Source organism: Pinus tabuliformis, chromosome 4_2 (genome assembly GCF_031772625.1).
Source record: "Pinus tabuliformis cultivar Carrire ecotype Pingquan chromosome 4_2, CPIR1, whole genome shotgun sequence".
NCBI lineage: Eukaryota > Viridiplantae > Streptophyta > Pinopsida > Pinales > Pinaceae > Pinus > Pinus tabuliformis.
In genome coordinates, this window is record NC_142304.1 from 625,762,708 (window position 1) to 625,773,322 (window position 10,615).

The 10,615-nt window shown below is 40.5% G+C and overlaps 1 pseudogene; it reads right to left on the reverse strand.

The window, feature by feature from the left end:
* The window catches only part of LOC149170899 (iron-sulfur cluster assembly SufBD family protein ycf24 pseudogene), a 63,965-nt pseudogene extending 57,507 nt beyond the window's left edge, over positions 1–6,458 (reverse strand).
* Between the last annotated feature and the right edge of the window lie 4,157 nt (positions 6,459–10,615).

Here is a 10,615-nt window from a genome sequence, read left to right on the forward strand (position 1 = left end):
TCTCAGGGTACGGAAACTTGGTTCCTGCATCCCTTCATACTGCTTCAAGTGAGACTTCAGTCCAAGCTCCATGGGTTGATGTTGAAAGGGCCAGTAGTGTAGGGATTTGCTTGGTTGGCTAATGTTGAACCTCGGTCAAGGGCCATCAAGCCAAAAAATGGTTCCATTGTCGGGACCGGGATCTACATAACGATATGTGTGATGTCGTATCAATGGAATCCAATGAAGAAAGAAATTGAAACCTGGTTGGATAGAAAGATCCATGAATTCACGGCACAAGAAAACAAGAGCCCATGATTGGCAAAAGAACAGTGGTTGGACAGATATTTGTACATAGAAATACATGAAATCTTCTTATCTTCCTTCACGGTTGAGTTATACGAGTGGATCATGAAGTTGGCAGATGGTTAAGGAAGGTGGAGGCTTGACAAGCCGATTGTTTGGATGTTGGAGCTAGTAAGGAGGTTAGAATCTTCTAAAGATAAGATGATGCATGTTGTCAACCATTGGTTCAACCGCATCATAGGAGGACTTTTGACCAAGTTTGCAGTTGATACCTCTATTAGTTACAACGAAGAAGAGCGCCTCTTCTTCAAAGGATTGTGAGGTAAGTATTTAAAATCACTTAATACTTGGATTACGATGCTCTTGTGTGAACAATGAGTTATGTGATTACCTTGATGTTTGGAGCTACGTGAAGTGGAAACCTTTCAAGGATCGAGGAAGAAAAGGTCCTGAGTATAGCCCACTGATCGGAATCCCTTTAAGTGACGACAAAGGGACACTATAGATCCCTCCCCTTAGCGTTATTTAGTTGATAATACGAGGGTTCTCGTGAATACCTACATCGCATCTACCTTCATTACATCCATCCAAACCACCTCCATCCTCTCCTTCAACACTCACCCCATCACCCACACCACTGCCACCTCCACTATTCAATATGGAAAACTTTATAAAACTTCATGTCTTTAAGGGCATAGGGAATGAGTACGTGGACCAATTTTGGTTCATCATAAAGGCTGTATGGGAAGCTCAGGGCATTGTAGATGATCACATGAAGAAGGCAATGTTAGTTAGTGCTTTGCAGGATCACACACTAACCTGGTACATCAAGTACTCTAATGACAACTAGGCAGCTACACTAGTAGAGATTCAGACCACGTTGAATAAGGAATTCAGTAGGCCTAAGTCTGAAGTGTAGTTGATTGTGGGATTCAAAGAAATCACAATGAAACCAAGTTAGACCCCTTAGGAGTTAGATCAAAGATTGAAGTGTAAAATCCATGAAGCTAATATGAATTTGATGGATGGGCAACATCGCGAGTTGTTCATGGATTCACTCTTGCCTCACTTGAGGGTTGCATTATCACAACATAAGGTTACAACTCAGACGGAAGCCTTAGACATTGCAATGAGACTGCATGAAACGTTTATGTAAGATCTGAATCTAGGGTTTTAGAAGATTCATGCTTAGTTGTAAAACCTCTGTCTCGAAATGCAAAGTCTGAAGCAGGACATAAGTGCTTAGCAAGAGGCACGTGAAGAGGTTTGATGCATGAAATGAAAGGGTAAGGGGCATGACAAGGATCAATGCCTAGTGTTCATGAACTATGTTGCAGCCGGAGGACCAATGCCTCTATGATTGGAGGCCACAGCAGGGCCAAGTGTAGGTCCTGCGCTATGGTGTACTATATATCAGGTAGCAGGGAAACACATGACTAATAATTTCCATTTTCTACAGAAATTTGTTCAAACACCACAACAACTGTTCTTCAATTTTTGTCAATCAGTAGGCCATGACAACCACAATTGCCGAAGTTAAGAGTTGATGATGGATAGGACACCTGCATATAGAATGCAGAGGTAAATGCGGCCTTCAGACCAAGGTGTTGGGGGAACGAGAGGTGAATATTAGGGACGCGGCTGAGGCAGATGTGGAGGAGGGCTTGGGAGAGGTTGAGGATAGCTAATTTGTTATAATTGCGGAGGCCCAGGACACTACGCGAGGCACTGTCTGAATTCGACGCGATTGTCATGTTGCTAAGGATTGCCCAATATGTTGGATAAGATTCACGAAAATAGTGCCGAACCTCCACAATCGATTCCAAACCTCCAGATGATGAGGGCTAAGCCTCATAAGGAAGACCCTAAGCTAAAAATTATGCTGCGGAGTGGAACCATGACTGGGGAGGATAAAGGGAAGTAGCCTGCAGAAGGTGCATGGGTCCGCAAAGCACTAGAAAAGGAGATTGAGTTTGATTTTGAGCGTGCAAAAGAAACATTTATGGAAGTAAAGAAAAGATTCGTTGAGGCCCTTACCTCCGGGAGTGAGGAGAAACTAGTTCAAGAAATGGACCCATCCATGCTTACCATGTTCTTGGAGACCTACATGAAGCTGCTCCATGATAGTAAGGCTGTGAAGGGCCTGTAGGAAATGATCAATATGTGCACTGGTAAGGATGGAGTTATAGGTGAACCACGCATGGTCAGGAAGCTTGGCAAGCACAAGCTAAGGACCGGACGGGAGATGAGACTCACCACACAGGTAGGGGAATACGAGATTGACCAATTTATCTTGGATATGGGGTTCGACGTAAATGTTTTTCCAAAACAGACTTATGAGAGAATGGGGAGAGCTTCGCTCCAGTGGTCTCCTATAAAATTAAGAATGGTGAATCAATAGAAAATTATCACAATGGGGAGGCTGCAAGCGGTCACAGTTGACATTGAGGGTGCAAGCATGCTGGTGGATTTTGAGGTAATAGAGATTGTGGATGATAGAAATACCTACCCTGCACTCCTTGGAATCTATTGGGCCATTGACATGAATGGGGTAATCAACCTAAAGAAGCAGAATATGATATTTGAAAACAATTTGCTCTACGTAGTGGTGCCACTCGATGCTACGGAGGGACCATGCTATACAAAACTAGTCCGAGATTAAGAAAGTGATGATGATCTAGACCAAATTTACAAGATAATGACATGAGACCAGGATTGGGTGAATCCAACAGCGAATGAACACATTGCATGGGATCGTGAAAGCTCCTGCACATCATACTCAGATGAGGAATTGGAGCATTGGCAGAACCAGCTGCATGAAGTCTCGACGTTGCGTTGTAATATGATGACCAAATCGCTTTGTTGTGTGTCATCCAAGGTCAGGAATCTGCCTCATTATGATGGGCTAACTGATGTTGATTGCTTTTTGGATGCATTTGAAAGAGTACTAGAGAAACATCGTTTCCAAGCCTCGAAATGGGTACTACGCGCTATGCCTGCAAGATGGTGTGGTACGCACAAGGATAGTTTTAGTGATTGGTGCAACTATAGGAGGATGATGAGAACACGTTTTGGGTAGCCAAAATTATGGATGACAGATAATTATAATGGATGAGATGACCCGTGCAATCACCTGGCTAAATGGAATAATGATTATGGTGGGGAGCCCCACCCTGAATTGGTGCATCTATTTTGTCATACCCTGGGTGTTGTTAGTGCTCAAATCTGCCTCAGGATGAAGAAGGAAAAACTTGAGGCAACATCAAACCAAGCTCAGCCTCGTAGTTTGCCCTACGAGGACAGGAGAGGGCTCTCTACAGTCAATCTCGATAAAATGAGCAATAGGGTGCGAGATGACTTAAAATGGGAACTGATTTTAGGCTAGTAAATGAAATTGAATGAGGGATATTTGATTTAATGACTAAGTTGCTGGGCTGTATGGGACAAGGACAGCATGAGCAGAGAGATTAAATCCGAGACATAGATTATCTTAGGAGGCAAGACAGACAATAAAATTTAGCATTCAATTTTGAAATTATATGGAATGAAAAGACTCCTGAGAGGTTGACAAGGGCAATAGAGGAATCCTTATCAAACAGAAGAAAACACAGAACATGAATACCTTCCCAGGGCAGAGCAGTAAACTAGATTCTGCCCTTCTCACTTAAAAGTATTCATTTAGAAATGATTATGAAATGAAATGTAAAACATAACAAGCTACATATGAAACAAAAGAAAAGACAAATGCTAAATTCACGCCACGAGAATCTCAAGAGTCAGAGCTGTATCTTTTCATTAAATCCCTATCAAAAACTGTACAGTGAAGTTTTCCTTCACACCTCTCCCAGAACTCAGAACTTCGAACCCTTAACACATAATTTTTCATACAATAAATAGACTCAGGAATGTGAAAACAGATCGATTGAGAATAGGGGTCGTTTCACCTAAAATCATGAGAATAGGAATGGTCTACTCTGAAGAGGAGCAGCATCACATTTTGCTTGTTGATGACCAATTTAAAAGACAGAATCTGGAGCATAGACCCTCCTCATTTGTAACTGAAGCCGAAATAGAACATCGAACCATATTCCTTTGCCACCGTGGATATATACGTTTAAATTCAGCTTTTCGGTTTAGGACTTTTCACCTTCCCTTGGGTAGAAATGCGAGCATAACTGATTTGCACATATCAAGAACATAGTGGTGCGACTGTACATCCAAGAAAAGGGGTGGCACCATGCTCACGGCCTCTTGTCGAGTTAGGTTCCCAACCTCGTTTTCTGGCTTTAAGAATTCATGAATCTTTTCGAGCATTTGGTTTTTCCTTAGTAACCTGCGAGAAAATTTCAAGTACCAAGCAGGTTTGCTATGATACCATAGTAAAGGCTTAATATGTTCAACCACATTGCCAATTCCTCTGCTGCCTACATATTTTTGAATTACTTCACTCAGTACTGGATATTCTGACAATATTGAATTATACCGCCAGACTAGATTCTGAAATTTCTTTGATTCATGGAGACTTTCCTATCTTTGCCCAATGCCTGCTAGATCAGACCAAACTGCTATATCAACGACAAATAAACTATACCCAACCAAAAAATTCCACAGTGACAGATACATGATTTTTCAAATTCAGCTCCAGCCTGAAAAACATTGGCGTATTCCAAATCATTCATCAATCTGAGTTGTTGCAAATGCATCACAGAATACATCTATGGCAATTGCATCGAGATCCTTTCATGATCAATACTTGCACCGAGATTATGACTTCATTTATTTCATCTTCGATATGTCGAGACAGAGTACGCTTGCGCATAAATCATGATTCCATTCCATATGTTTTAAGACACAGTATGTTGCACCAAGATCATGACTTCCTGTATTAAAGTATGCTAAGGTCTACAATATATGGAGTGAAAGATTTTATGCCTTGATAAAATTTCTTGTTTTGGATGGACTTGGTGAATAATGTACACTAGGATTCTATAATCTTCAATATTAAGCCATCAATCCTCATCAATCTCAGTGCAATCTGCTACCATTTGGGCTTAAGTAGAGTGGTTTCCTCTCAAACGTAATTCATCAATTTCTATCCTTAGTAGAGGATCACATATTAGTTGTCAGCTGTAAGCATTTTCGGGCACCCTGCAGCAGCGCATTTGCAACCACGCCTTTTTGCATATATATGCTTGCACTCCGTGCTGCGCATGGGATTTTCAAGTTCAATGACAGGTTTCCCAGTCAATGGACAAGTCATGTTTACCAGGCTGCACTGACTGCTAGTCATAATAATTTCGTCCTGCTCCTCTCCAGGCATTGTCTCATCTGCATGATGAACCCTCCAATGCATTATTGAAAAACGATTTCTGGACTTCGCTCGTTCCCTTATTGAACGTCTCTTTTCTCTGGCAATCAAAGAAACTTGGTCCAATCCCGGTGCTCATAATATATACAAGAGAACACATATGAAACTTGTTCGAGGATTTCTACTGGCTTAATGAAAGATCTAGAGATGATGTATAAAGAGGGGGACGATCCATACAGTTGCTGCCCAATTATTTTCTGTGGCTCTGTGTTGTTTCTGCCATTGAAGACCCGAGTGTAAGCTCTAGTCCCAAATTCCTCTCATATGTCAATTATGTTCTCATGATATTATTATCTACCCAATTATTATCGTTTTGCTGAAATAAATTTTGAAGTCGACATTCACTTATCCCTTCAGATAGGGTCCAGGTCTCTCGATTCTCAATTGGATTACAGTCAGATTTCGCACTCTCAAACGCTGTTTTCAGACGAATTAAATCATTAGAGTCACTGCTGGAATCGGTTGATAAGAAATTGTTCACTGGTTGTGCATTGATTAATTGGAATTCCTTGGGATAACATCTCCTCCAATGTAGATTATAGGCCTGAGACCCCGTTAGAATGTCTGCCGCATTTTCATTTTTCAGTGCATGTATATTGAGATTCTTAATGTCTCTGGAGGGTTTTCTGTACAAATGGCACTTGAATCGACCCTGAGACCTCACATTCCGAAGCTTGTCTGCAACCGCTTCCATTGACTGTGATGCTGCAGCAACAGGAGGCGGTGAAGCAATTTCCAGTGAATTAAGCGGGTGTAAAGGCTGTAAAGGATATCCCTTCAGGACACTCTCTACTGCAGTAGGCATTTTTCGTTTAATTTGGCGCGCTTTGACTTGGCAATTTGCATTTGTTATTTAAATAAAAATTAACCTTTAATAAACATAGCGTTTTGAATGGAGATTTCGCCTTTGATGACGGGAATCAAGATACCGTTTATTTGCCAACAAACTTTGCCTATCATTTTAGCAATGACAAGTGCAGTCTTTGGGTTTGCTTGAGACTTTGCCAAGTTAGTAGCCTTCTTCATCATATCTTGAAGTGTTGTCATTTTATCTGGATCACTGAACACAACCATCAGCTCTAGATCATTCAAGATTTTACTCATATCAACATCACCACGCATTCTGCCTGGGAAGCCACTAGTAGCCCCCCGTGATTTACACGTGGACGTTTTCTCTTGCTTTTTGCTTTTTCATATGCCGCCTAAGATTTCAGTACGTCTGCATTGCCTTTCACGTTCTTTCTTTCTCTCATATTTTACCCTACATAGGTGCGCTTCATTATAAAATCTGTCCATTGGAATATTAACGAAATAAAGGTTCGTTGTTGACAATGGATGCTTGAATCAAGCATGGGGCTACGTTTGTTTGCTCTTCAAGGTGTTTCATCTGTGCTAGCACATCTGCCAATTCATCTTTGAGCTACTGGTTGTCTCCTTGTAATTTGGTATAAGCATGGTGGACATTTTCCAATTCCACTTCCAACTCTTTGACTCGACCATTGTGCTGATTAGATTCGGCCTGCATCTAGCCCCAAGGAATGAATTTGTTTCAGCATTGTCTGGAATCTTCTGTCAAGGTCATTTTGGTCTTCTTTCCAGCAATAAAGTTCTTGCTGTAGTGCATTCCTCTGGTCCACTCGAAATGTGACTTCATTTAACAAACTATTCTTATCTTTTTCCAGTTTATAGACTTCCTTTTCTAAATTATTAATAGAAACAACTACAGATGATGATTTATCGTTAAGATTGCAATTATCTTCTTGTAAATGACTAATCTCTTCCTCTAAAACCTTTATTCGTTTATCATCATCCTTCAGCCTCTCGCTCCTGGCTTTGGAGTTCAATTGACAACATTTTTTGGTGTTCTTGCAATTGACTCATTGACTGTTGGTAGTTTTTAAGAACAGCATCAAACTTCAACATTTGTGCAGACTCATCTTGAAGTTTAATGCCAACATCCTGTTCCTCATTATATTTTGTTATGGGTCCATCTTGTAAAGAAGTTGTCCTCTGAATTCTGTGCCAAATATCCTGTTGAAAAGCATTTTTCTCTTTCTCCAAGTTCTGTGTTCTTTCCTCTTTAATATTCAAGCAAAGAACTCCATCTGCAATTTCATCCTTGATTCTTTTGTTTTCTTCATTTAGATGGGCCATTTTAATCTGCAGGTCCTTTGCCCTATTTTCAACAGACTCATGCAACTTCAGGCTTTGTTGATACTGAAAAATCATGATGTCATTTTCTCTTTGTGATTTTAAAAGAGCCTGCCGCAAGTTCTAGATTTCTTCATCGGCTTTTTGCAACTGCTGGACCCCTGTCATAACCTGTACCTTGAGATTGTGTTTCTCAAGATGAAACTTGAAAAGTTATTCTTGTAAATTAGCAAGGGCTTGCCCATTATTTCTGTGTTCAGGAGTAGAGCATTCATACTGAAGTTCTGTCTGGATGTTTTGTCTCTCTGATTCCAATTTTGCTTCCAAGCTCAGAATTTTTAAGACAATTTTATCATTCTCTTGAGTTTCATATTTTGGCTTTTGACTCAAAGCCTTTCCTTCCTCGATATGTTCATTTTTATGCTTCTTCAGTCTGCACAATTGACCCTCAAGTTCACTGATTCTCTGGACCCCTGTCATAACCTGTACCTTGAGATTGTGTTTCTCAAGATGAAACTTAAAAAGTTATTCTTGTAAATTAGCAAGGGCTTGCCCATTATTTCTGTGTTCAGGAGTAGAGCATTCATACTGAAGTTCTGTCTAGATATTTTGTCTCTCTGATTCCAATTTTGCTTCCAAGCTCAGAATTTTTAAGACAAGTTTATCATTCTCTTGAGTTTCAGATTTTGGCTTTTGACTCAAAGCCTTTCCTTCCTCAATATGTTCATTTTTCTGCTTCTTCAGTATGCACAATTGACCCTCAAGTTCACTGATTCATGCAACATGTGATGATGAATCCTCATCGGGCTTGTGGTTCTCTTCATTTCATCTTCTAACATTCTCGCAGAGTACTTGGTTTAGCTCCTGCAAATCCTCTGTTGTAGCTTGCTCCACTTCCATGCTACAGAGAGGCATAGAGAAGCTTACATCATGTTTCTTTAGAAAAGCTCGAAGCCCACGAGTGGATCTTGTGAGATATGCAGCACATGTATTCTCCATTTTCGCATTTAATTTACCTCCCACAAACATGACTATAAATTTTTGAATGCAAAAATAAAAGATATCATCTGTCTTTTTCCTAAACAGGTAATATACGGAACGAAATGAATCTTCCCAAGCTGATTGTTGTTTTGATAGGAACTCACTCTCTGCAACACTGCCACGAGCAGCGGATAATGCCATAGTAGAAATAAGAGATGATGGTAACATAGATTGTGGGTACACCCACGAGCGCAATGCTTTCCAAAAGGAAATCTCCTTCTGTTGGGAGAACTGTGAGCAAGAATTATAGTTTGCATGTACTTTATCCTGTGAATAATCAAACCGAAACATGAATTCTTTCATCCCCATGTACTTACTAGTATTATTCAACATATGGCACCAGTTAAGTGAAGAGGAAGAAATTAGGTGCATATTAACTTTCAAGCTTAAATCCAAAGGTACTCTATCTCCAGCTATTGGCAAATCATGTCCAAAACTGTTAGCATGAAACCATTGCATCATTGGACTTCTCTCCAGTAATTAGAGCAACAGATGCTTCGTTCGATATCATACGCAAATATTTAAACTGTTCTCCAATCTACTGCTTTATCATGGACCACATCTGCATAGGCAACTCGGTGTTTGAATGCCTGCAAAGCAGACATGAAATGAAGATCGCCTCAGTCATTCACCATGCGATGAAGCAATGGTAATTTCCACTCACATTGTCTGTGAGAAATAGGTAGCGACCTGATCTTCCATAAAACCAGCTTGTAGCAGGAAATTTGAGTCATTTCGGAAATGTGAGAAAGAAATGGTGAAAATTTTCTTTGGAGGCTCTGTGCGCCGTGCACACAACCTAGTGCACTGCACGGGCTATGTGCGTCGTGCCCATGCAATTTTGCACTGCGGAAAAGGCCCCTGTGTGGTACGCGCGCCCATTGCATCGCGCCACTCACCCTAAGCGCTGCGCCGGCAAACTCAAGCACATTTTTTTTTTTTGCATAGTTTACCTCTAATCACTGATTTTGCTCCAGATTCATTTGTCCCCACAATTATCTTTGAGTACATGCTCCTTATTTTCTTTCCCCGATCTGAACCACATGATCATTATCACTAAATGCTCCTTCCATTTCTGCATTTGCAAGTGATGAGTCTTTCCATGTTTGTCGAGGCCATTCATAGTTTCAATTTATGCTATATGGGTAATATCAAAGTTTGCTCCTTTTAGTGTCCTTCTTGATTAAAATGATGACTCTTCTGTTGATTCTTTGCAGGGATAGGAGCTGTTGAACCTAGCAGGATGGGTAAGGCTGCCTAAAGAACTGTAAAATCTTATCAATCATGTATTAAATGAACTTAATAATTTCTTCTTCAAAATAGAGTTTTGAAGAAGAAATGTCCTTCAGCATTATTAATAATGTGAATCTTGAAGTGAAACTTACTGAACCTCCCTCTGGCCTGCAAGTGTTATTTCACACTCTAGGAGACAAAACCCTGGACTCAAGAATTAAAATGACTCTTTTAACCAAAATGGCATTTGATGACTGCAAATGATGAGAAATGAACCTTGGTGAATTTGATTCTGACAGAGGACTGACAAGACTGAGTCTAACATTGGCTCTAATTGGGATGGCAGCTGCCGCTCCGTGGAGGTGCCAAGAACAGCAGATCTCTGGAAGAGCTAGACAATGCCTTCGTCCATTGGGCTATGGAGTCCATTATTCCGACAAGCCAACATGACTCAATTTATTGACTGAAACTTAACTCAAACTGACTCGATGCAAACTGAAATGACTGAAAAACTTGACTCTAACAAACTAACTCAAA